At 37.8% G+C, this 26,530-nt stretch overlaps 1 long non-coding RNA gene and 1 other non-coding gene across 2 annotated transcripts in view; both read right to left on the bottom strand.

Annotated features, from left to right (window-relative positions):
- Positions 1-26,530, bottom strand: part of LOC114118734 (uncharacterized) — a 294,464-nt gene that overhangs the window by 45,229 nt on the left and 222,705 nt on the right. The window lies entirely within an intron of this gene.
- Positions 149-255, bottom strand: LOC114118785 (U6 spliceosomal RNA). Its single transcript, XR_003591948.1, has one exon. It is a non-coding gene; the product is annotated as a U6 spliceosomal RNA (small nuclear RNA).

The raw sequence follows: 26,530 nt of genomic DNA, 5'->3' as shown, positions 1-26,530 counted from the left end.
GTATATTTTTGAGATTAGTTGTTTGTCAGTTGCTTCATTTGCTATTATTTTCTCCCATTCCGAAGGCTGTCTTTTCACCTTGCTTATAGTTTCCTTTGCTGTGCAGAAGCTTTTAATTTTAATTAGATCCCATTTGTTTATTTTTGCTAAAAATATGGAACGCTTCACGAATTTGCATGTCATCCTTGTGCAGGGGCCATGCTAATTTTCTCTGTATCGTTCCAATTTTAGTATATGTGCTGCCGAAGCGAGCACTGTGCAGAATGTTATATTAGAACTTTGAGTAAATTCAAAATAACTAGAGAAGTCGGTCAGAATCTTTTCTATTCCCCATTTCCTTTAGATAATCTTACAACTAAAATTTTGTATCATGATGGATGAAGAAAGAACATTCCATGAATTCAACATACTGCTACATACTTAATAAACTAGGAACAGAAGTATGTTTAATATAGATGTCACCAAAATGTTTCATAGCAAATATCCTCAATAATGAAACAATATTACTACTGATATTCTCAGATATTAACCATGGGAAAAAAAAAAAAGAATGCTTGCCACCTCAGCTAACTTGCTTAAGTGGCCATAGATTTCTAAAACATCTTGACTGGGGCTCAGATTTTCTCCACTTGGTGGCTGGCTTGGAATGTCCTCGGTGGCCCCTTCATTGCATGTCTAGAGGCTGGGCTAACTGTAATTACTAAGATTTCATCATTGCTCTCTTTTCATGAGCCCTTCACATGGCTATCTTGGGTTTCCTTACACTGTGAGCATCTTGGTGTAGTCACACTTAGGATGTAGCTGCCGGCTTCACCTAGAGAGAATGTTTCAAGAAATGTTTCAAGGCAGAAGTTGCAGGACTTAGATGTAGCCTCAAATGTTATGCAGCATCACTTTTGCCTGATTCAAGTACCAGAAGGTTGAATTCATTTATGGGCCATCTTTGGGTGGTTAAATAATTTTTTTGGAACTTGGAAGTAACTGATTGAGTATCCAATGCTTTTAATAAGAAATGTAATATGTCTGATTTCCTCTTTCTTCATAGAATATTCTTAAAGTTTGAGTATTTTTTCTAATTGTGTCTATGGAATTTAATATAGGCACCATTATGAAAAAGTATCCAAATTTTGATGTACAGTTACAGTTGATTGCAATTCTGCTTTTGATCTTCTTTATTTTAGACTGAGTACTTAAAAATTAATGTTCCAATGTCTCAATGATATTATTACATAACGTTGCTGTTTATTATATTAAGAGCCACAACATTTCAAACTAACCTTCTTTCTTGTTTATCAGAGTTGTCAGTCTAGCCCTCTTATAGTCTTTGGAGAAATATCATTTCTTCTGGTTCTTCTGTTCAGGCAAAAAGTTCAAATTTGTCTCTCAAAAAAAAAAAAAAAAAGGCAGCATACCAACAAACAACCCTGTCTCTTGTTGACATTTATACTGAGGTCTGCTGTTATTGCATCAGTTGTTCCAATTAAGTTTCCCAGGCTGTTGCTGGGTAAATGAGTAAACAACTTGCTTTTAAAAATGGCTTTAAATCTTTTAAACGTCAACTGATATGATATAAACTATCGTTGCTGCATTCAGTTGTTTAAGCAGATATTTTTTCACTAACACGACTGTTACCTTAACTTCTTGTTTTACCTCATCCCATTCAGATTAATGTTACACCAATTACATTTTTAGTGGTTTTAATATTCAACCTATGTAATTAACAAATATGATTTTTATATAATTTTATATGGTACTTTTCACCTTAAGACATTAGCAAATTTAGTTACAAACTACACAATATTTGAACAAAGTAAGAAAAAATCTTGAAATAGAGTTCCTTTTCATTTTGAAATGTATTTCCTCATGGCAATGCAACATCTCATTTACAGGAGCAGCCTGTTATAACCCACAGTGGGTGTTCAGGAGCTGATAGATTCATTCCAATAATTCTGTGCTTAAATTAGCATAAAAAAGAGCAATTCCAATAATTTAGCAGAATATTCTCTTTTGTGTATAGAAGCACCAAGAATACCTACATAGTTGTATAGTTCAAAAATATCATTTGAAAATAATGGCCCTTAAGCTCTCCTTAAGGTCCAAAAAAAAATGCAGGCTGCCAAAAGAAATTATAAATCCTCCAATGGAGGAAACTAAGCTTACAGGCTAAATAGATTAAAAAAAATCTGAATGGAGCTGATTATAGACAGAGACATTAAGATGATTAGATTTTTATTTGTAAATAAAGAGAATTATAGAATACATAAAAATACCCAAAGTGAATTCAGGTATCTCTGAGTTAAAGAGCTAGCCGTGGCCTTCAAGAAAGGGACGGGCTGGCTATCTGCTGGATTCAGTGTTATTACAAGAAGAGACAATAGGAAAGCATCTGCCTTCAATGTGGGAAAACACCATCCACATGATCTATGATGTCTTTATTGTTTCTATATGCCAAAGCTGAACACTAAAGTTTCTGGCATGGGTTCAAGCACACTTCAACAGGAGCAAAGCACTGTCATATTCATATTTTCATTACTGAATAATAATAATAATGACAAACCTAGACAGCATATTAAAAAGCAGAGACATTACTTTGCCAACAAAGGCCCATCTAGTCAAAGCTATGATTTTTCCAGTAGTTATCTATGGATGGGCCATAAAGAAAGCTGAGTGCAGAAGAACTAGTGCTTTTGAACTGTGTTATTAGAGAAGACTCTTGAGAGTCCCTTGGACAGCAAGGAGGTCAAATCAGTCATTCTTAAGGGAATATTCATCGGAAGGACTGATGCTGACTCTGAACTCCAATACTTTGGCCACCTGATGCAAAGAACTGACTCATTTGAAAAGACTCTGATTCTGGGAATGATTGAAGGCAGGAGGAGAAGGGGATGACAGAGGATGAGATGGTTGGATGGCATCACCAACTCAATGGACATGAGTTTGAGCAAGCTTCATGAAGGACAGGAAAGCCTGGCATGCTGCAGTTCATGGGGTTGCGAAGAGTCAGACACAGCTGAGTGACTAAACAAAAATAATAATATTCAGATAAGGAATTCAAGGTTTTTTTCCTCTAGCTTTGGAAACAATAGTCAATATATCATATGCTGCCTGAAGTTACAAATGTTGTAAGCAGCAGAATTAGGACATAAACCCAGATATTCTGACTTAACTAAACGTTCTTAGTTCCCAGTACTTGCATATAAACCTGAGAAACACATGCCTTCTTGTCAAATGTTGCAAGAGAGAATCCAGTGAAATCGGGAAATTGCCTGTTTACTTATTGAGGCTAAGTGGTGTGTAGACTATGCCTCTTAGATGCAGAAAGTATATACATTTTGATCAAAAGGACAAGTTCTAATCCACATTATTCTTTATCTGCAGGATGGTTAGTCCTGGCAAGTTTCATGTGGATTGTCTGGCTTTCTACAACAAGAAAACTGAGATCCATGTAGGATAAGTTATCTGATACCACAAATTAGTAGAAAATCCTGAACTGTAATATGTCCCTCCTAATTGCTTCTCATTTCATCACTTTTGTCTTGCTTTCATTCAGAGAAATTTAGAGAGTAAAACTAAAATTATAGTTCAGATAAATTTTAAATTAAGAAGGCAAGTTTTGTGACATTTTAATCTACGTGAATGAAAAGATATCAGTCAGAGACACTTGTACCAAGTTCTATGCTTCCTATAAACAGGATGAACCTTGAACCTTCATGATTACAGAGTTATTCATTATATGAGATAGACAATTATCTTCAAAGAATTATCTTTCTATCAGCCATTCAACAATGATAAAGCCTTTATTCTAATTGGAGGTTAATATAGAAAAAAGTAAAGGAAACATTTGAAAAACTATACTCTTTAAACCAGTTTTATAAAATGTTTTCCAACAGCACAAACGAGACAGGAAACTCTCACTTGAAAAACATTTATGTGACAGAAAACTAATGTAATATTATTAATGTGTACTTTTTGTAGGAAAGATGAGGGGATAAAATTTGAGATAAAATGCTTTGGCTATAAAAGGCAGAAATGGAAACCTGGAACATAGCCTTGCTGTAATAAATATGTATTAAAATAATTAGACAAAAATTAAAGTCATATTAAATAAAGCCAATAATTGCCTCAAGTTTCATCCAAAAAATAAGAACACTGACACCTAATTTAGAAGGATCACAAAATGTCCTTCAGTTCAGTTCAGTTACTCTGTCGTGCCTGATTATTTGCAACCTCATGAATTGCAGCACGCCAGGCCTCCCTGTCCATCACCATCTCCTGGAGTTCACTCAAACTCACATCCATCGAGTTGGTGATGCCATCCAGCCATCTCATCCTCGGTCGTCCCATTGTCCTCCTGCCCCCAATCCCTCCCAGCATCAGAGTCTTTTCCAATGAGTCAACTCTTCACATGAGGTGAAGGCCACAGTACAGGAGTTTCAGCTTTAGCATCATTCCTTCCAAAGAAATCCCAGGGCTGATCTCCTTCAGAATGGACTGGTTGGATCTCCTTGCAGTCCAAGGGACTCTCAGGAGTCTTCTCCAACACCACAGTACAAAAGCATCAATTATTCGGCACTCAGCCTTCTTCACAGTCCAACTCTCACATCCATACATGACCACTGGAAAAACCATAGCCTTGACTAGATGGACCAGAGTCAGCAAAGTAATGTCTCTGCTTTTGAATATGCTATCTAGGTTGGTCATAAGTTTTCTTTCAAGGAGTAAGCGTCTTTTAATTTCATGGCTGCAATCACCATCTGTAGTGATTTTGGAGCCCCCCAAAATAAAGTCTGACACTGTTTCCCCATCTATTTCCCATGAAGTGATGGGACCAGATGCCATGATCTTCATTTTCTGAATGTTGAGCTTTAAGCCAACTTTTTCACTCTCCTCTTTCACTTTCATCAAGAGGCTTTTTAGTTTCTCTTCACTTTCTGTCATAAGGGTGGTATCATCTGCATATCTGAGGTTATTGATATTTCTCCTGGAAATCTTGATTCCAGCTTGTGCTTCTTCCAGCCCAGCGTTTCTCATGAGATACTCTGCATAGAAGTTAAATAAGCAGGATGACAATATACAGCCTTGAAGTACTCCTTTTCCTATTTGGAACCAGTCTTTTGTTCCATGTCCAGTTCTAACTGTTGCTTCCTGACCTGCATACAGATTTCTCAAGAGGCAGGTCTGGTGGTCTGGTATTCCCATCTCTTTCAGAATTTTCCACAGTTTACTGTGATCCACACAGTCAAAGGCTTTGGCATAGTCAATAAAGCAGAAATAGATGTTTTTCTGGAACTCTCTTGCTTTTTTGATGATCCAGCAGATGTTGGCAATTTGATCACTGGTTCCTCTGCCTTTTCTAAAACCAGCTTGAAAATGTCCTTAGCCTTTGTATAACCCTATTTTACTGATTCAGCAACTGAGGTCAAAGATGTTATCAATATCAAGTATGTATGTGTGCCTATAAATGAATGAATATCAACATTTAGTCAAATTCATTAAGGCATTTGCCAACTTGGAGGACCTCTTGACTAGGAAAGCAAAAAGTCTGTTTCGGGCACAGCTCAAACTAGATTGCAAGATTGATCTGTTTTTGAGCCCAACTTCTTCTTTGTGTCATCTTTAGCCTTAGGCAGGATGACAGAACCCTGATGGCAAGATGCTGTTGTTGCCTGAAATCCTGAGCCATAAGATCACTTGTTCTAGAGGAAGAAAGTCTCTTTTTACAGCTCCTCTGGGAGCCAATGAAGCTTATGTTCACAGAAACCCCAGCAAGTTTCTGCAAATTTCACTGTATCTCATTTTACACCCAGCCCTTCACAGTGGACAATGGGATAGGATATATCGATTAGCTTAATATAATGAGGGTCATTGACTGGAATTGGAGGTAGGAACAATTCAAGCGAACCATGTGGCCAAATTGTTGTTTTTGTTTAGTCACTCGTTCTGTCTGACTCTTTGTGACCCCATAGATTACAACACGCCAGGCTTCCCTGTCCTTCATCATCTCCTAGAGCTTGTTCAAATTCATGTCCATTAAGTCAGTGATACCATCCACCCATCTCATCCAAAAATGAGGAATAGGTAAATTTATGTAGGAAGATGAGAATACTGTTGAAAATAAAGGGGGAGAACAGTTAATGGGAAAACTTTTAGCATTATGCTAGTAACTTAAACTTACTCCTTGGAAGGAAAGTTATGACAAACATAGACAGCATATTAAAAAGCAGAGACATTACTTTGCCAACAAAGGTCCATCTAGTCAAGGCTATGGTTTTTCCAATAGTCATGTATGGATGTGAGAGTTGGACTAAAAAGAAAGCTGAGCACCAAAGAATTGATGCTTTTGAACTGCGGTCTTGGAGAAGACTCTTGAAAGTCCCTTGGAATGCAAGGAGATCCAACTAGTCCACCCTAAAGGAAATTAGTCCTGTGTGTTCATTGGAAGGACTGATGTTGAAGCCAATACTTTGGCCACATATGAAGACCTGATTCATTTGAAAAGACCCTGATGCTGGGAAAGATTGAGGATGGGAGGAGAAGGGGATGACAGAGGATGATATGGTTGGATGACTTCACTGACTCAATGGACATGAGTTTGGTAAACTCCAGGAGCTCGTGATGGACAGGGAAGCCTGGCATGTTGCAGGGGGTCCATAGGGTCACAAAGAGTCAGACACAACTGAACAACTGATCTGAACTGAACTGGAGAAGGAAATGGCAACCAATTCCAGTATTCCTGCCTGGAGAATCCCATGGACAGAAGAGCCTGGCAGGCCACAGTCCATGGGGTTGCAAGAGGCAGACGTGACTGAGTGACCAAACCACCACCACCAGTAACTTAAACAAAAAAGTGAGACATGGCTCAAACCCTCTCTAGCGTATAGGTGAACAGACAGGTTGACAGCTCTCAGAGACCCAGGCCAGTAAAGACTCCGCCAACTTCAACATGTGCTTCTCTGCCTGTTCCTGAGGTTTTTTTTTTTTTTCTATCACAGCCTACCAAAGGGGAAAAAACTTGGAAAAAGGCCATGAAAAGAGATTTTTCATTCTTTCCATTGACATGTAATATAAAAAGATATATTTATAAAGCAACATGAATTATTACTCATATAACCAGCATTCAGGTCAAATAATATTTTCAAGAATCATCTTTTTGTCTTCTCCTTATTACTACCTCTTCCCTCTGACCCAAAAGCAACCCCACTTTTGACTTCTAATGCCATAGATTAATTTTGCCTTGTTAACGGACTTTAGATCAGTGGATATGAGAGCATTTTATGGCCAGGCCTAAAGTGATGTTAGGTACTTTTGCTTGAACTCCATTAACATGTCACACGGCAGTCACATGCACATATTGTCCACTCAGATTGTGGTGAGCAGCTAGCTATAGGTGAAAGCCCCAAATATCCACTGCAGTCTTCCTGAGTGGCTTCGAATCACCACCCCCCACCATAAGAATTTTAGCATGATCAGGGCCCAGGGGCCAAACAGTAAGAACACATCATATTCCTTACAAAGTTGCGGAAGAGATGTCTGTAAATATTGTTTTGGTACTTTTGTCCCTATTAAAAACTGAGTTTCTTTTAGGTAAATCCAAGCAGAATCAAGATTATCTCTACAACATCACTCTCATACATTTTTCAAGAGAAAGGTGGAGAGAAAAGAAGAAGGGTTTGAACACCAGCTAATCTGCCCTGAATCATCCAGTAGTACTAGCCACATATGTGAATATCACTGCTTATGGGTATCTAGTCAGGAGACACAGGATATGGAACATTGGCTGAGCAATTTCCTTGACAATCTTGGCCGAACTTCAAGTGTTATGTTCACCTTTACATGTGTGTGTGTGTGTTTGTGTGTGTCTCTGTGTGCATGTGTTTAGTCGCTCAGTCATGTCTGACTCTTTTCGACCCCATGGACTGTAGCTCGCCAGGCTCCTCAGTCCATGGGGATTCTCCAGGCAAGAGTACTGGAGTGGGTTGCCATTTTCTTCTCCATTTACAGCCGTAATGGGCTGAATTTTGTTCCCCTCAGATTTATAAGTTGAAATCCTCACTCCCCATGTTAATATATTTGGAAATAGGACCTTTAAAGAAGTAATTAAGATGAAATGAGGTTGCAAAAGACCGAGGCCCTAATCCTAAAGCTCTGTTCTTGAAAGAAGAGAAAGAGATACCAGAGTGTGCAGGCACAGAAGGCCACGTGAGGACTCTGCAGGCAGGTGGCTGCCTGCAAGCCAGAAAGGCCTTGCCAAAAACTAATGCTGGCAGCACCTTGATCTTGAATTTCCAGGCTCCAGCACTGTGAGAAAATCAATGTCTGTTGTTTAGCCATACTCAATCTGTAGTTGCCTGTTTCTGCAAGCCCAACATACTAATACAACAGTCCTCTGGCAAGATAAGTGAAGTTACTGTTTCTTTTTACTTTTCTTTAAAGACTTTTTGATGTGGATCATTTTTAAAGTCTTTAATAAATTTACTATGATATTGCTTCTGTTTCATATATATATATGTATGGTTTTTTTTGGCCACTAGACATGGGGGATCTTAGCTCCTCTACCAGGGATGGAACCTGTACCCCCTACATTGGAAGGTGAAGTCTTAGCCACTGGACTTCCAGGGAAGTCCCAAAATTACTGTTTCTTTGAAGCATATTCATTCACCTTTTCCCCTTTTGCACCCCCATTTGTAATTCCCTTCACTTTTCTCTTTGCTTACAGAAATCTTTCCCCATCTAACCCAAGATCTATTTGTGAAGCCTCCTAGAACTTGAACTTTGCAGTTTACCATGAGCTTACTTTATATCTCTGCTATTTTATCAACATAATTTATGCTAAACTGGCCATAATCCCATAACTCTCCATGTCTACCTTTCTGCATATGAGCCACTCTAACCAGCTTAAGCTTTTTGAGTTCATGAACTAGGTGTCAGTTCATTGAAGAGCATTTTTTAATCACTAAAGGCAAAACAGATCCACAGAAATTCTGCTTTAATAGAGTAAGAAACATCATTGGACCTTGAAGGAAATAGAACTTTCATAAACAGAGACTTTGGGAAATAATAACTATCAGTCATACTATATTCAGAGAAGGCTATGGCACCCCACTCCAGTACTCTTGCCTGGAAAACCCCATGGATGGAGGAGCCTGGTAGGCTGCAGTCCATGGGGTCGCTAAGAGTCAGACACAACTGAAGCAGCTTAGCAGCAGCAGCAGCATACTATATTAATTTCTTATTTAAGACTCCAAACAATGTTATGAGCTATACTACTTCAATGTGGCAGACTATTTCATATGCCACACCACCTCTTTTGAAATGTTTGCCAGACAAATAGAGTATATGGACCTATCATTCTTTGCTTTGCCTTTAATGTCACTAGATTAAGATTAAGTGACAAATGGATTTATATATTTGGATATCAGCACTTTAAAAAACTTAGCGAAAGAGAACTTAAAATAGTGGCTTCCCCAGGAACAGAACAAACTTATCCCTTAGTACAGAGTCTTTTTTCCTCACTTGCTTGAAGTGTTTCATCATTTCACTGAATTATCAACAAATATCTTTATAACCATGTATTTTCAAGGTTCAAAATTCTGGTTCTTAACTAAGGATGCCCTAGGGAAATGGTCATATCGTGGAATGGCTTTGATTAACACAGCTTTTCTAACTGTCTTAGAACATGTACACTGGGTTTTCAGTTTAAAGAACATTATTCCTTAGGGAAAAAAATTGCTGGCTGTGTATGATGTGGAATTGTAGACAATGATTCTAGGCTTAACTGAAATCAAATTTTATATTTCTGTTCAATTGATTTAGCTCACTGCAAGCAGAGAACTATTAGCTGCCATGCCTTTCAGCTTAATTTTGGTGGTGTGGGCTGTAATTCTGTGGCTAGATTAACTCTCTATGCTAGGATAAAGGGAAAATTTGAGAAATTACATCATATTTTTCACTTCCCATGCTTTGTACCTACAAATTTCCCTTTGATAAAAAAGACTCAGTGGCTCTTCGTTACAAACAATGATGAAGGACATAATTGCAATGGTCTAGACTAGGAGATCTGCAGCCAAATAGCTGCTAGATTATAAGCTTCTGCACTTTGAGTTGTATGGAAAATACAAGGCCAATATTTTTCCTTTTCCTTAAAACTATATTCTAAAATTAACATTCCTCTTGTTCATTTGATATTTGTCTATAAAAAACTTTCCTGCATCAAAAGACCACTTGGGAAAAATTGTTAAGTCTCAGAGCTTCAGAGGCCCATTAGTTCAAACTGTGCTATTTCTATCATGGCTGGTACTTTTGGCTTTCAAAATGTGATGACCCCAATTTCTTTGCACACCAACCTTTCCAATCCATTAAAAGCTCTCTTTGCATCTTTTTTATGCTACTAATACCAGTTATTGTCAGAGAGTTGCTGTTCCACTGAGACTACAGACAATGATATTTATTTATAAGAAATCAAACATTTGCAATGCCAAAGAATGCTCAAACTACCGCACAATTACATTCATCTCATACTGTGGTAAAGTAATGCTCAAAATTCTCCAAGCCAGTCTTCAACAGTACGTGAATCGTGAACTTCTAGATGTTCAAGCTGGATTTAGAAAAGGCAGAGGAACCATAGATTAAATTGCCAACATCTGCTGGATCATGGAAAAAGCAAGATAGTTCCAGAAAAACATCTATTTCTGCTTTATTGATTATGGAAAAGCCTTTGACTCTGTGGATCACAACAAACGGTGGGAAATTCTGAAAGAGATGGGAATACCAGACCACCTAACCTGCCTCTTGAGAAACCTGTATGTAGGTCAGGAAGCAACAGTTAGAACTGGACATGGAACAAGAGACTGGTTCCAAATTGGGAAAGGAGTACGCCAAGGCTGTATACTGTCACCCTGCTTGTTTAACTTATATGCAGAATACATAATGAGAAATGTTGGGCTGGATTAAGCACAAGCTGAAATAAATATTGCTGAGAGAAATACCAATAATTTCAGATATGCAGATGACACCACTGTTACAGCAGAAAGTGAAGAACTAAAGAGTCTCTTGATGAAAGCAAAAGAGGAGAGTAAAATAGTTGGCTTAAAGCTCAACATTCAGAAAACAAAGATTATGGCATCTGATCCCATCACTTCATGGGAAATAGATGGGGAAACAGTGTCAGACTTTATTTTTGGGGGCTCCAAAATCACTGCAGATGGTGACTGCAGCCATGAAATTAAAAGACGTTTACTCCTTGGAAGAAAAGTTATGATCAACCTAGATAGCATATTCAAAAGCAGATACATTACTTTGCCAACAAAGGCCCATCTAGTCAAAGCTATGATTTTTCCAGTAGTCATGTTTGGATGTGAGAGTTGGACTATAAAGAAAGCTGAGTGCCAACGAATTGGTGCTTTTGAACTGTGGTGCTGGAGAAGACTCTTGAGAGTCCCTTGGACTGCAAGGAGGTCCAATCAGTCCTGAATATTCATTGGAAGGACTGATGCTAAAGGTGAAACTTCAATAATTTGGTTACCTGATGAGAAGAACTGACACATTGGAAAAGACCCTGATGCTAGGAAAGATTGAAGGCAGGAGGAGAAGTGTATGACAGAGGATGAGATGGTTGGTTGGCATCACTGACTCAATGGACATGAGTTTGAGTAAACTCTGGATGTTGGTGATGGACAAGGAGGCCTGGTGTGCTGCAGTCCATGGGGTCGCAGAAAGTCAGACACGACTGAGCCACTGAACTGAACTAAAACGTCTGTAAACAAAAAGTTGCTATTCCTTATATGTAACCCTGAGTTTCACAGTAATTCCAAATAGACTCAAAGATTGAGTTTTACTTGCCTGCAACACTCATGTTCTTACTTGTTGACTCTGGACTTTACCTATTTTTCCCACATAACTGCAATTTGCTCTGAAATGTTAAATAGATAAATCAATACCAGACAGTTCTAATTTAGTGCTTTTTAGCATAATAATTAACTCTACCATAGTCACATGTAAGGAATCTTTTTTCAGAACAATTAGTTTATGTAGTATTCTAGGAACTAATGCCGCCTCTGAAACACATCTTGGCATCTTTATTTGGCCCTTGGTTACAACTAAGCAGCCATATTCCTTTATTACAGATGAGAACCCTGTATGCCTCAGCTGTCCTTAATTAGGTTACACTATCTCTCCAAGTGGCTGATTAAACATGATTCAGCTTTTTCCAAATTGATTTTTTTTTTAAAGAAAAGCAGCTGTTTTGTCACATTCCCAAAATTATGCTGACCAACTTAAAAAAAAAAAAAAGTTCTATTCAGGATCACTAAATAGATTTAATCAAAATTTATTAATCAATTTGAATAATCTCATGAAATACAGACACAAAACATTTTAAAAAAATTTTATCAGTAATTGCTACTAATGGTGCTTTGAGTATTTTCTTTTATTTTCTATGGTGAGTTTCACTGATAAAAGCTTAGAAACTTTCCATCACCTCATGGCTAATTTGTTATTAAATAGTTTAGTACAGATAATACTTTAATTTTGTGTTGGATGCAAATCCCTCTTCATTCTGCCTACCAATAAAAGTTTATTAGTCTTGCTAACCTTCTTATTCACAAACTTGGGCTGAGATGGATGCAAATATAGTAGGATATTTCCCCTCCTAGCTGCCTAGGTTTGCTTCTCTGTCACTGTAGCAGAAAAGGAGGAATAACCCTTGTTCAGTTGCCTGTCCTTTCTTGTAGTTGTAACTGCTGTTTCTTTACCTGAGCATCATATATACTCATATATCATATGATCATAGAAGTAGCAAGGGAATTCCAAAAAAAAAAAAAATCTACTTCTGCTTCATTGACTAGACTAAAGCCTTTGACTGTATGGATCACAACAAAATGTGGAAAATTCTTAAAGAGATGGGAATATCAGACCACCTCACCTGTCTCCTGAGAAATCTGAATGCAGGTCAAGAAGCAACAGTTAAAACCAGACATGGAAAACAGATTGGTTCAAAATTGGGAAAGGGGTATGTCAAGGCTGTATATTGTAAATTTTGTATTTAATTTCTATGCAGAATATATCATGTGAAATGCTAGGCTGGATGAGGCACAAGGTGGAATCAAGATTGCTGGGAGAAATATCAATAACCTCAGATACAAAGATGACACCACCCTTATGGCAAAAAGTGAAGAGGAACTAAAGAGCCTCTTTATGAAGATGAAAGAAGAGAGTGAAAAAGCTGGCTTAAAACTGAACATTCAAAAACAAAAATCATGGCATCTGGTCCCATCATTTCATGGCAAATAGATGGGCAAACAATGGAAACGGTAACAAATTTTATTTTCTTGGGCTAAAAATCACTGTGGATGATGACTGTAGCCATGAAATTGAAAGATCCTTGCTCCTTGGAAGGAAAGTTATGACAAATCTAGATGGCATATTAAAAAGCAGAGGCATCACTTTGCCAACAAAGGTCCATATAATCAAAGCTATTGTTTTTCCAGTAGTTATGATGTGAGAGTACAGATGTGAGAGTTGGACCATAAAGAAGGCTGAGTGCTGAAGAATTGATGCTTTTGAACTGTGGTGTTGGAGTAGACTCTTTAGAGTCCCTTGGACAACAGGGAGATCAAACCAGTCAATCCTAAAGGGAATCAACTCTGAATATTCACTGGAAGAACTGATGTTGAAACTGAAGCTCCAATACTTTGGCTTCCTGATGCAAAGAGCTGATTCACTGGAAAAGACCCTGATGCTTGTAAAGACTGAGGGCAGGAGGAGAAGAGGATAACAGGGATGAGATGGTTGGATGGCATCACTGACTCAATGGACATGAGTATGAGCAAACTCTGAGAGATAGTGAAGGACAGGGAAGCCTGATGTGCTGCAGCCCATGGGGTCACAAAGAGTTTTATGTGACTTGGTGAATGAACAACAACAAATGTACATGGAAGTAAGGTTGTTGTTCCCTTTCTACTGGTTACCAGCTCTTTCTAAGCTCATTATCTGCATGGGGAATATATCCCAAGTGCCTCTCAAATGCATTTTTAAACCTTAAGATTCAACTTCATCTCCAGAATGAGAAATGATGCTACAATCTCAGGTGAAAATCGATTTTGTTCATATTGTGGAAATTTCCAGTAACTTCTAAGCTCATCTGCTTCCAAAGCCCAGCTTCGAGTCTAAGAAAAAATATGTAGAATTTCTCAGCAACCCAGAAGTTGCAAAGTAGTTCTTTTCATCTCACGATATGACCATATCACCATGCCATCTCTCATTAGAACTTTCACTAGAATCAGAGATTTTGGACAAGTTCAACAAACTGAGATAGCATCCTTGGGATTATGAGGTGTCTGTCACCCTATATTATGGAGCCCTACAACTCAGATATATTCTCTCTCTGTATCTCTTGTTCCATTAGAAACTATTCCAAATTTATCGCAAACATATTACTCACACAAAACTTTGGTCTAAATATGCTATTTCCACTGTAATTTCTTCATGATTTGCTAACTTTCAGTTATAAAAAACAATCTCAAACAGCATTTCACAACATCTTGTTGCAAGTCACAATGTAGATTCATCTAACTAGAACTTTTTCTTCTATTGAACTGATTTCTAATAAAAACCAAGACTACTAGTGATACATCCAACATCCGCTGGATCATCGAAAAAGCAAGAAATTTCCAGAAAAACATCTATTTCTGCTTTATTGACTATGCCAAAGCCTTTGACCATGTGGATCACAATATACTGTGGAAAATTCTGAAAGAGATGGGAATAACAGACCACCTGACCTGCCTCTTGAGAAATCTGTATGCAGGTCAGAAAGCAACAATTAGAACTGGACATGGAACAAAAGACTGGTTCCAAATAGGAAAAGGACAAGGCTGTATATTGTCACCCTGTTTATTTAACTTCTATGCCGAGTACATCATGAGAAATGCTGGGCTAGTGGAAGCACAAGCTGGAATCAAGATTGCTGGGAGAAATATCAATAAGCTCAGATATGCAGATGACACCACCCTTATGGCAGAAAGTGAAGAGGAACTAAAAAGCCTCTTGATGAAAGTGAAAGAGGAGAGTAAAATAGTTGGCTTAAAGCTTAACATTCAGAAAACGAAGATCATGGCATCTGGTCCCATCACTTCATGGGAAATAGATGGGGAAACAGTGTCAGACTTTATCTTTTGGGGCTCCAAAATCACTGCAGATGGTGACTGCAGCCATGAAATTAAAAGACACTTACTCCTTGGAAAGAAAGTTATGACCAACCTAGATAGCATATTGAAAAGCAGAGACATTACTTTGCCAACTAAGGTCTGTCTAGTCAAGGCTATGGTTTTCCAGTGGTCCTGTATGGATATGAGAGTTGGATTGTGAAGAAAGCTGAGCGCCAAAGAATTGATGCTTTTGAACTGTGGTGCTGGTGAAGACTCTTGAGAGTCCCTTGGACTGCAAGGAGATCTAACCAGTCCATTCTGAAGGAGATCGGCCCTGGGATTTCTTTGGAAGGAATGATGCTAAAGCTGAAACTCCAATACTTTGGTCACCTCATGAGAAGAGTTGACTCACTAGAAAAGACTCTGATGCTGGGAGGGATTGGGGGCAGCAGGAGAAGGGGACGACAGAGGATGAGATGACTGGATGGCATCACTGACTCGATGGACGTGAGTCTGAGTGAACTCCGGGAGTTGGTGATGGACAGGGAGGCCTGGTGTGCTGAAATTCATGGGGTCGCAAAGAATTGGACATGACTGAGTGACTGAACTGAACTAGTGATACAGATAAAATATAATTTAAGATAATGCCTCTAAAAATACTAATCTGTCATCACACATCATTAAAGCTCCCTCTAGTCAAACACTTCTGGAATAGAGTTGATAAGATATTTCTCCTGTGTGAAGATTGATAAACCATAAATGTGCAGTTGGGCCTCTGAGAAGTCTTCCAGTAAAGACAGAGTTTTACATGCCCAGCTGAATTCTTGGCACTACCATTCATTACCTAGGAATTCTTTGAAACCTTCATCTGTAAGACTGGTAATAACTTTTGCTTCATGGGAACATTGAAAATTAAATTATATATACAAAACTCTAAAGTTGACCTATACATACACTTAGTAAATGCTCACTAAATGTTCTGAAACTTATTTGACCATGGAAACATATTTTGAAAAGTTTTGGATTAAGGATATATTGTACTTAATGCAAAACAATAGTGTGTTTGTTTTTCTTTGACTCATTTCCTGCTGGACTGCAAACATGTCACTTTTCATCCTTGCCTTGAATTTGAGGGCATTAAGATTGCTGAGAGGTCAAACATAATCTGCTTCAATGAAAAGCAATTTTTTTACATAAGTGAATACAGAAGACTCTAAGTTCGCATTTTCAGATAGCCAATAATTATATTAAGTAAGGCTGACAGAGAAAGTAAATACTCATGACCTCAGAAAAGAATAAAGGGATAGCTGCATAAAAATTAGGTAATAGAATTTGGGAATTATATTAATGAAAAGATGGTCCCAGAAGCAGCTAAGAAGTAGTATGGAAAAAAAAGTCTGTGAGATTTCACTAACAAGGTCATCCATTAGTAATTTTTTTAACAAATACATTTTTAATTGAAAGATAATTACTTTTCAGTATCACATTGGTTTCTGCCATACATCTACATGAATCAGCCATAGGTATACATATGCCCCCTCTCTCTTGAACTCCCTACCACCCCTATCCCACCCCTCTAAGTTGTCACAGAGCATAGGTTTGAGCTCCCTAAGTTACATAGCAAATCGGCTATCTTCTTTTAAATATGGCAATGTGTATGTTTCCTTGCTACACTCTGTTTGTCCCACCCCCTCCTCGCCCCACCTCCCTGTGTCCACAAGTCAGTTCTCTATGTCTGCGTCTCCACTGCTAATTAACAGGTGAATGTGGCCTTCTTTTCTTCCTTTTTTGTGTATTATCCTATGTAAACAAAAGGAAATGAGAGGTCTAGAAAGGATGCAATGGTACCGTCTATTTATTCTAGGGTGACCATAACAGAACCAGTGTTGGAATGAACCTTAAAAGTGACAAATTCATATTCCTTGCCAGATCAACAGTTCTCCTTGCAATATCCCTGGCAGATTGTCACTGAGAGTCTAAAATATTTTCAATAACAGAGACTGACTGCTGGTGCAGACAGAGTTGTAGGATACTAATTATTTAGATTTTTGTATGTAGCTGAACTCAGTATCCGATAACCTTCCACAATTAGGTATGGTCTGTGTACTCTCTGAAGCAAAATAAAATATATCTAACCCTTCTTTCAGTGGACAATCTTTTGAAAAAAGATATCATGGCTCTCTAGTCTTTGTTTCTCTAGGTTTAATGTACTCTGTAATCCAGTTTTTACAGAGTCCACATGAACTTCTAGATAACCACTAATTTGAATTTCACCTAGTGACTGCAATGTTATTAAGTATTTCACTTAAACTTTTACATTGAGAATAAATGCGATGTTGTGAATATATTCACTTGTTTTGTACTCTATCATGAATTCTGAGTCTGTCTTCAGATATAGATAACAGAAATTTATATATGAGGATTTTATCACTGGACGTGAGTCAGAGAAGAGTCTGAAAATAATCCTCGGTATTTGTACCGCTTGATGCTGATCTGCTGAATTTCACTTCTATATAAGTAGGTCATACAATGGGAAATTATATTTTTCTGTCTGGTGCATAGAGTGCATGACAGGCAGTCTAAGGCAGTGGTGACTGGTTTGCCCATGGCACTGACATCATGAGAATTTTCCTAACTTATATTGTGAAGACTTCTGAACTTGACTCGATTAGGAAGATGCAGTAATCTGAAGGACAAGGTGATTTAAAAATCTAAGCAGACATGAATAGTTGATCATTAGGGAAAAAAGAAGCAAACAGAAGCATAGCCATCGTTTCAGTTTTGGTGCTAATCAGTCTTTGAGTCAGTGAAGTAAAGGACAAGGTCGGTTGTGTTTCCTTAACCCTTCTTTCACCTATTTTTGAGGGCCTGACTTCCTTATGCTCTAGCAAACAAGTATCAAAAAAGTTAAAAGCAAAAAGGGCCTGACTTCCTTATGCTCTAGCAAACAAGTATCAAAAAAGTTAAAAGCAAAAGTCTATTTTTGTAGCTCTAAAGAATTGCAAGAGCAAATGCTCATCAACTCTACCTTGACCACACTCCTGATATGTTTTGTTTCATTGGAAAGGGGAAAAAATACCTCTTAATTCAAGAAATCTATTGATAGCATGATTAGTGATTCAAAGATGAGTATTACGAGTTTGAAAATTTTTCAGGGAAAGCATTTTCCTTGATTTTTTAATTGGTGATTTGAAAGTAACAATGACAAATTTACTCATAGAATAATAATTTTGTTCTTCAGTTCAAGGTGCATATACAGAAAAACTTGCTAATCACATGAGGATAGAACTAATAGCACTGACATTTCTCTGTATACATTTGTATGTTTTAGCCACAATGTATCTATCATGCTTGCGCTGATTTTTTGTATTACAGAAAGAAAAATACTAAAACCATCATGAAAATCAGGCCCAGTCCCAGATTCCATCACTCAGCAACACTTGGAAAACCTCTGCTTTTCATATCTGCTTTAGTCCTCAGGCTGCACTCAAGCTAAGCACATTCCAAAGCCCTGTAAAGTACCTCACTAAAACTGAAAAACACATAAAGGGTACTAATAAAATGACCTTAACTGGAATATCTTAGTTTTCTGCTACCTATCAAATGAAAAGGAAATTAAATTTCAAGAACACATTTGAAAAAGACCTGAAGGTTCATTGTTGAATCTCGACTAAGGAAATTACAACGAGACTACAGTTTCCACAATATACTATCTTAGCTCCTTATTTTATTGGCAAGCTAAGGTTTCTCATGTGATTACAAAATTAATAAAAACTAAAGGCAACACAAGAGACTAAAAGCTAAAATTCTAAATAAACATGAGTTCCAAGTGAATAGCACAAAAGTTTACATTTTTCTTAAAAAGTTGAAGGGAGATACAGAGGCGACAGAGGAGCTATTTAATGTTACAGCATAAAATAGGGTTTAGAGATACTCCCGTGATCAAAAATGGAGGCTTGTCTATTTAGGAAATATTTACAGTTATTGATTTTTTAACAAAGGTAGCATTGCTAAGAAAACTTCCATGTTTCTCTAGAAATGCTGCCAAGTAAAATGCTGTTGAACTTACTCAGTTTAAACTAGCAAGGATTCAGGGTTTTTCAGGCACTGAAAAGGTGAAAGCAAAGAAATTGTTGAGAGGCTCCTCCTGAGCATCAATTTCGATTCCTCTTTCTGACTGAGTTTATTGCTTTATTGGTGTATGCATTTTTTTTAACGTTTAAGTTTTTCCTGAATGGTGATGTAAGTCTGTGTCTTTCTTGCACTGCACATGATTCTTTCTGAGCTCTTATGTGCCCCAAAGGACCCAAAGTTATGAACTCTACCAGATATGCTCCATTGGCTACTGTTTAATGGTGCTACATTGCTTTCATTGTGTTTAAGATCCTTGACAAAATAAATTGGGCACTTACAGCAGATTTCCCCCCATCCTTTACCTATCTGCAAAGCTGCAGAACTTTGCAATGAAGTTTCTTTTCCTGTGAATAAGAGGTTAATAGTAGGCACTGTTGACCTATTTGCTTATATGTTGGGTGAGAGAAAGTCAGAAATCTTTGGATATATCTCCAACACACTTCAAGAAGTCACATACAAGAATATAAGAATTGAATGTCAGTCAGTAGGAGACCAAGGTGACAAAAGGAACAAAGTTTTGAAACATAAAGAGCGATTGGTCTGAAAAGAAGCATCGAAGATATTTGTTTACCTACCTCAATGTAAAAAGCTATTTAGAACATATTGCAGATTCTTGAAAGTCTACCGACTCTCAAAGATGAAGACAGTTATCCATTCAGTTTTCATGAACTGAAAGACAAGTTTGTCAGGTCTGAAGAGTAGGATTTTAGGTATCTTACAGAGACAGATCTTTAAAAAAGAAGTCCACTCAAATCTCTGAGTCATCCATAAAGTATACTCATTATTATTTTCATTTGTATTACCCCATGCTCACTTCAGCAGCACATATACTAATTTGCATTATCTTGATGACTCATGATCTTAGGCATCTTTTCATATTATTCCACACACATGGTACACATGTGTGTATTGCCTTACAGTACAATGTTGAGTAGAAGCCATTAGAAGGGTCGTTTTTTGCCTTGTTCCTTATCTTTGCATGAAAATATTCAATATTACCATTAATTATAATATGAACTGTAAGGTCTTTGCTCTGATTGTCAAATGTTAAACGACTCTTGTATTCTTTGCATTAACCACAGCTATTCTGATGAATTAACCTTTATCTACATTGCTGAATTCAGTTACAAATATGTTGTTATGGATTATTGTATCTAATTTCAAGGGCAATATTAGTCTAAATTTATTTTCTGTAATGTCCTCATCAGGTTTTAGGATCAATGTTATACTGGCTTTATGAAAGAAATTGGTAAGAATTCTCTTCGTTTTACAAAAGAGTTTATATATGGTTGAGAAGGGTTAAATCAGGTTTTTGTGTTTGTTTTTTTTTAAAATCAGGTTTTTAAACATAGAATTTTAACTTTTAACTTACCTCATTGTATTATGTTTAGAATGGTTCCTTTTTAGATTAATATACTATTCTTTAATTTATCACAATCTATTTATAATTAGTATTATCTCTACATGTATAATACAAGAATCTTCCAACAGTGTAATTAAATGTATCCCTCTTTTTTTTATAATTTCTATCCCACCTCCATTCTGTGTGCCATATATTTCAATATATGTTATAACTCCATAAAAATAAGTTTTCATACCCCTTTTAAAATTTTACTTCTTTGCCCATTATGTCTATCCATTGCTGTGATTATTTTAACATTTTCATATGTTAATTCCACCATAGTAGTCATCACTAGGTCTCTTTCTACTAACGTCTTATCACGAATGTGCATGTACAATGAATTTTATATTATACTGGATGTTAAGGATAGTATGTTATAGCCAATTTTCTGTTACCTTCTTTTGAGAAGTATTGTTATGATCTAATGTGCAATTAAGTCACTGATAGAGTCATTTCATCCTCTGCGGCTTCATTTTAGGTTTTATTATGAGAGGTCTATTATTTCTGTTTGCCCTTAGTCATGGCTGGTGTTATAGAGATAATTGCAAGAAATACACCTCACAGAGCTATTAGTCTATTATGAGAAATACGTGTTAATCAAGGGCTCACACAAGGTATATAGTTATAATTGTGAGACAGAGCACTGTGAAATTATATGCAAGGAACACCAAATAAAAAGACCTTGTCATGTCTTCTGCCTATACTTCTATTGGAGTGTTGTTTTTTTAATCACTTATAGCTTATTTTTCATGGTAAATTTGTTTTTACACTTCTATGCAATTATTCATTTTTAAAGGAAAAAATAAATATGACAGAAAATCAAAACACATAAATACTAGAAATTACAGAACTGCTTCAACCACTGTGCCCTTTTTAACAAGCATTGAGAGTGTTGAAAATCAAGTATAACACTGGCTATTCTTCATTCCACTGACTTCTACCAACTCACTTGAGCTAGTGATTATTTAAAAATCGCTTTGTGATTATTAATGATTACATTGACAGCTGCCCCAATATTCTGTGTATAGGATTTAAATATCCTGTTGAAGAAGTCTGGGGGATTTATAAGGAGAATCATTAACTAGTTGAGTTGCAGAAAGGGGCACACAATATTTGCAGTCCCATAGCATCCTAGATTATCTAATCAACAGATAACTAACACGTATACAGTAATCTAATCTTCATGGTCTTCTCTGCTTGTTCATTCTCTAGGAAAGATAAGTATCAAGAACTAAAGTATATGTTACTGGAAGTCTTGCCGCTTTAGGTCATATCAAAATATAGGTAAAACCTATTATTTTACAAATTTCTTAACACAAAAATTTAGTTCTATGTGTAATTTGCTGCCAGAAAAGAGACATAAATGTGAAGAATGATGAGGTAAAACTCAATTAATACTGCTTCATAGAGGCATCAAACAATAACACAGCTATTAAGAATAATTAGAATTAAAACAGCCTAGAGGGACTACACACAAGGTTTAGAGAAGGATGGAGTCACCATTTTTCAGAAATGCCAACTCACACTACACATTAAAGGAAGCCTAGGATGTCAAATTTGTGGGAGAAATAGCCTGGTCCAATAGGCTACACCCTATTAATCCCATTAATCCACTGTGTTAAAATTTATTATGACATTCAATAACCATTCCATGAAGATTTTTTGAAGCACAAAACAGGCCAATTTGGGGCCGGGGGGGGCGGGGGCGGGAAACAGATTATACATTAGGTAACTGATGCTGGGAGGGATTGGGGGAAAAGGGGACGACAGAGGATGAGATGGCTGGATGGCATCACCGACTCAATGGATGTGAGTTTGAGTGAACTCCGGGAGATGGTGATGGACAGGGAGGCCTGGCGTGCTGCGATTCATGGGGTCGCAAAGAGTCGGACATGACTGAGCGACTGAACTGAACTAAGCGTTATTAACATTGCTCTGTCTAAGCTTTCTTTCTAAAATGCTGAGAAGTTGTGCCAAGGTGACTGTTGACCAAAGACTCAAAACTCGTGGCAACTCTTGGCTTTACCACCTCATTTCATTCCCGTGATAGGTAGAATTCTAAAATGCCTCTCAAGACTTCCCATCCATGGTGGACACAACCTGTATAATCCATGGGACTGAATGGGACAGATTCTACTTCAACTTTATGATCATATCATAAAGTTGAATTTGAAAAAAAGAGATTACTTAAGTGGGCCTGATGTAAGCACACCAGTCTATTAAAGAAACAGTTTTTTTCCCAGTTGGTGGTAGAAAGAGTTAGAGATTTCCAGCATTAGGATTTGGTATGCTGTCACTGGACTAGAGAAAGAGAGAACCAAATAGTTGGGAATGTGGACAGCTTCTAGAAGCTTAGAGCAGCCCCTGGCTGACTGCCAGCAAAAGCAGAAAACAAAAAGAAGAGAACCTCAGTCCTACAAATTCAAGGAACTAAATTATTCCAACTATGGATAAGACCCTAATGCTGGGAAAGATACAAGGCAAGAGGAGAAAGGGACAACAAAGGACAAGATGGTTGGATAGCATCACCTTGCTTCAATATAGGACATGATGTTTTGTACAACAGAATGCTTCCTGGGGATTCATAGAGCATCTGGACTAAAATGTAAGCAGGTATTACCCTAATTACAAGCCATCCTAGAATCAATTACTGATTATTATTAATCACTAAAAGATTACAACTTTGACTGTGTGGATCACAATGAACTATGGAAAATTCTGAAAGAGATGGGAATACCAGACCACCTGACCTGCCTCTTGAGAAACCTGTATGCAGGTCAGGAAGCAACAGTTAGAACTGGACATGGAACAACAGACTGGTTCCAAATAGGAAAAGGAGTACGTCAAGGCTGTATATTGTCACTCTGCTTATTTAACTTACATGCAGAGTACATCCTGAGAAACGCTGGGCTGGAAGAAGCACAAGCTGGAATCAAGATTGCTGGGAGAAATATCAACAATCTCAGATATACAGATCACACCACCCTTATGGCAGAAAGTGAAGAAGAACTAAAGAGCCTATTGATGAAAGTGAAAGAGGAGAGTGGAAAAGTTGACTTAAAGCTCAACATTCAGAAAATGAAGATCATGGCATCTGGTCCCATCATATCATGGGAAATAGATGGGGAAACAGTGGAAACAATGACTGACTTTATTTTTCTGGGCTCCAAAATCATCGCAGATGGTGACTGCAGCCATGAAATTAAAAGACGCTTACTCCTTGGAAGGAAAGTTATGACCGACCTACACAGCATATTCAAAAGCAGAGACATTACTTTGCCAACAAAGGTCCGTCTAGTCAAGGCTATGGTTTTTCCAGTGGTCATGTATGGATGTGAGAGTTGGACTAAATAGAAAGCTGAGAAGTGAAGAATTGATGCTTTTGAATTGTGATGTTGGGAAAGACTCTTGAGAGTCCCTTGGGCTGCAAGGAGATCCAACCAGTCCATCCTAAAGGAGATCTGTCCTGGGTTTTCATTGGAAGTACTGATGTTGAAGCTGAAACTTCAATGCTTGGGCCACCTGATTCAAAAAGCTGACTCATTTGAAAAGACCCTGATGCTGGGAAAGATTAAGTACAGGAGGAAAAGAGGACTAGAGAAGATGAGATAGTTGGATGGCATCACCGACTCGATGGACATGGGTTTGGGTGAGCTCCGAGAGTTGGTGATGGACAGGGAGGCCTGGTGTGCTGTGGTTCATGGGGTTGCAAAGAGTTGGACACAACTGAGCAACTGAACTGAACTGAACTAAAAGCAACTTCATTTTAAAAGTAAGGCTTAAAAGAATATTATTTTTTCAGTTCATGTGGCTTTTAAGACCCTTGCTTCTGTTGACTCTCCTGACTGCAACTTTTGTTGATGTCTAGGGTGGGAAAGCTGAATTTCAGCCAACATATCTTAATGACTGGTGAGCTAGTTGTCCTTTGAGGCCCATCCCTGGTGGTGTTACTGAAGACTGGATAGAAAAGCATTTGTGATGGTCATGCCATCAGGAGAAGAAGCTCTCTGGCTATTTCCCAGGAGACCTCGTAAATTGATAACTCACTGCACTCAGGATTTGGCCTTATGGCTTCCAGTTTAAGGAAACCAATGTTTATGGAGCCCCAAAATTTGAGCCATTACTCAAGAACAAATTCACATTAAATAAACCCAAGGAGACAGATGTGTATCTCTATGCTGCTGCTACTGCTGCTAAGTCCCTTCAGTCATGTCTGACTCTGTGTGACCCCATAGACAGCAGCCCACCAGGCTCCCCCATCCCTGGGATTCTCCAGGCAAGAACACTGGAGTGGGTTGCCATTTCCTTCTCCAACTGTATCTCTATAGGCATAAGCATAGTTGACATGATTTTTAAAAACTCAGTTTTACTGACTAGTTCACTTTCTCTCCATAGTTGTATCTAAATGTAAATGCAGTATTAATCAGAAAATAACTATATATCAGAATAAAAAGAGTTAAATTTATGGGCCAATGATAAATAGAATAAAACTCAAAGTGGTATGGTATTTAAAAGTATAGACTCTGAAACCAGACTGATGGTGTTCAAACCCTGACTTTCCGCTAATTAGTTATATGACCTTGACTTTATTACTTAAGCTACATGTCTTAGTTTCCTCATATGTTAAATGTGTATAATAAAAAATACCTACCTTCCAGAGAACAGTCTTAGGTAAGGAGGGTAGTATATTGTATCAATGCCTTTTTCTCTTTTCAGTTTCATCTAGTAAAATATTTTAAGCACTTATAATTATACCTTTTACATAGTAAGGTCTATTATATTATCTGACTAGGCAGGATATGTCAGCTTACATACTTCCTGTGAAATGTTTCAAGTGACAATACCAGCATCCCTCTACTCTGAGTAATACATATATTCTTTATTTAAATGTGGTAATGGGGTGGAGGAGATACCTCTCATCATTCAATAATAAAAGTAATAGCATTAGCTAATGTGCATTGGTTGCCCACCATGTCTAAATCTTTACAAATACTACATAAGTTATACCTCAAACATCCCTCGGAAGTAAATACTACTATTATCTCCATTTTAAAACAAAGTGACTGAGGCACAAAGAGGCTGAGTAATTTGCATAAAATCCTACAGCTAACAAAAGGCAGGGCTAGGATTCTATTTAATCTCCATAACACTCAGAAAGGCTTCCTTGGAAGCTCAGCTGGTAAAGAATCCGCCTGCAATGCAGGAGACCCTGGTTCGATCCCTGGGTTGGGAAGATCCCCTGGAGAAGGAATAGGCTACCCACTTCAGTATTCTTGGGCTTTCCTGGTGGCTCAGATGGTAAAGAATCTGCATGCAATGTGAGAGACCTGGATTTGATCCTTGGGTTGGGAAGATCCCCTGGAGGAGGGCATGGCAACCCACTCTGGTATTCTTGCCTGGAGAATCCCCATGGACAGAAGAGCCTGGCAGGCTATAGCCCATGGCATCACAAAGAGTTGGACATGACTGAGTGATTAAACACAGCACCAGTCGAAATGTGGTCTGTGGAACAGCAGCTTCAATACCCATGAGAGACTGTTAGAAAGGCAAGACTGCATGCCTCAGCCCAGATCTATTGGATCAGGATTGTCATTTGAATAGAATCCCTTTGGGATCTATATACATACTAATGGTCCAGAAGCACAGATCTAACTACATCCTGCTTCTCCATGTATTAACTTATTAAACTTTCACAATAAAATAATGAGGTAAGATTCCAATATGCCTATATTATATGTGAGAAAAAATTAGACCCAAGTAAATATCTAATATCTCATGCCTAGTAACTGGCACGGCAGTGATTCAGACTTAGGTTGAACCCAGAGTCTGAGCTCTGCCTGAACAACCATTC

The sequence above is a fragment of the Ovis aries genome, chromosome 16, assembly GCF_016772045.2.
Source record: "Ovis aries strain OAR_USU_Benz2616 breed Rambouillet chromosome 16, ARS-UI_Ramb_v3.0, whole genome shotgun sequence".
NCBI lineage: Eukaryota > Metazoa > Chordata > Mammalia > Artiodactyla > Bovidae > Ovis > Ovis aries.
The sequence above is the reverse complement of the archived record's forward strand: the minus strand, read 5'-3'. Positions and strand labels throughout refer to the sequence as shown.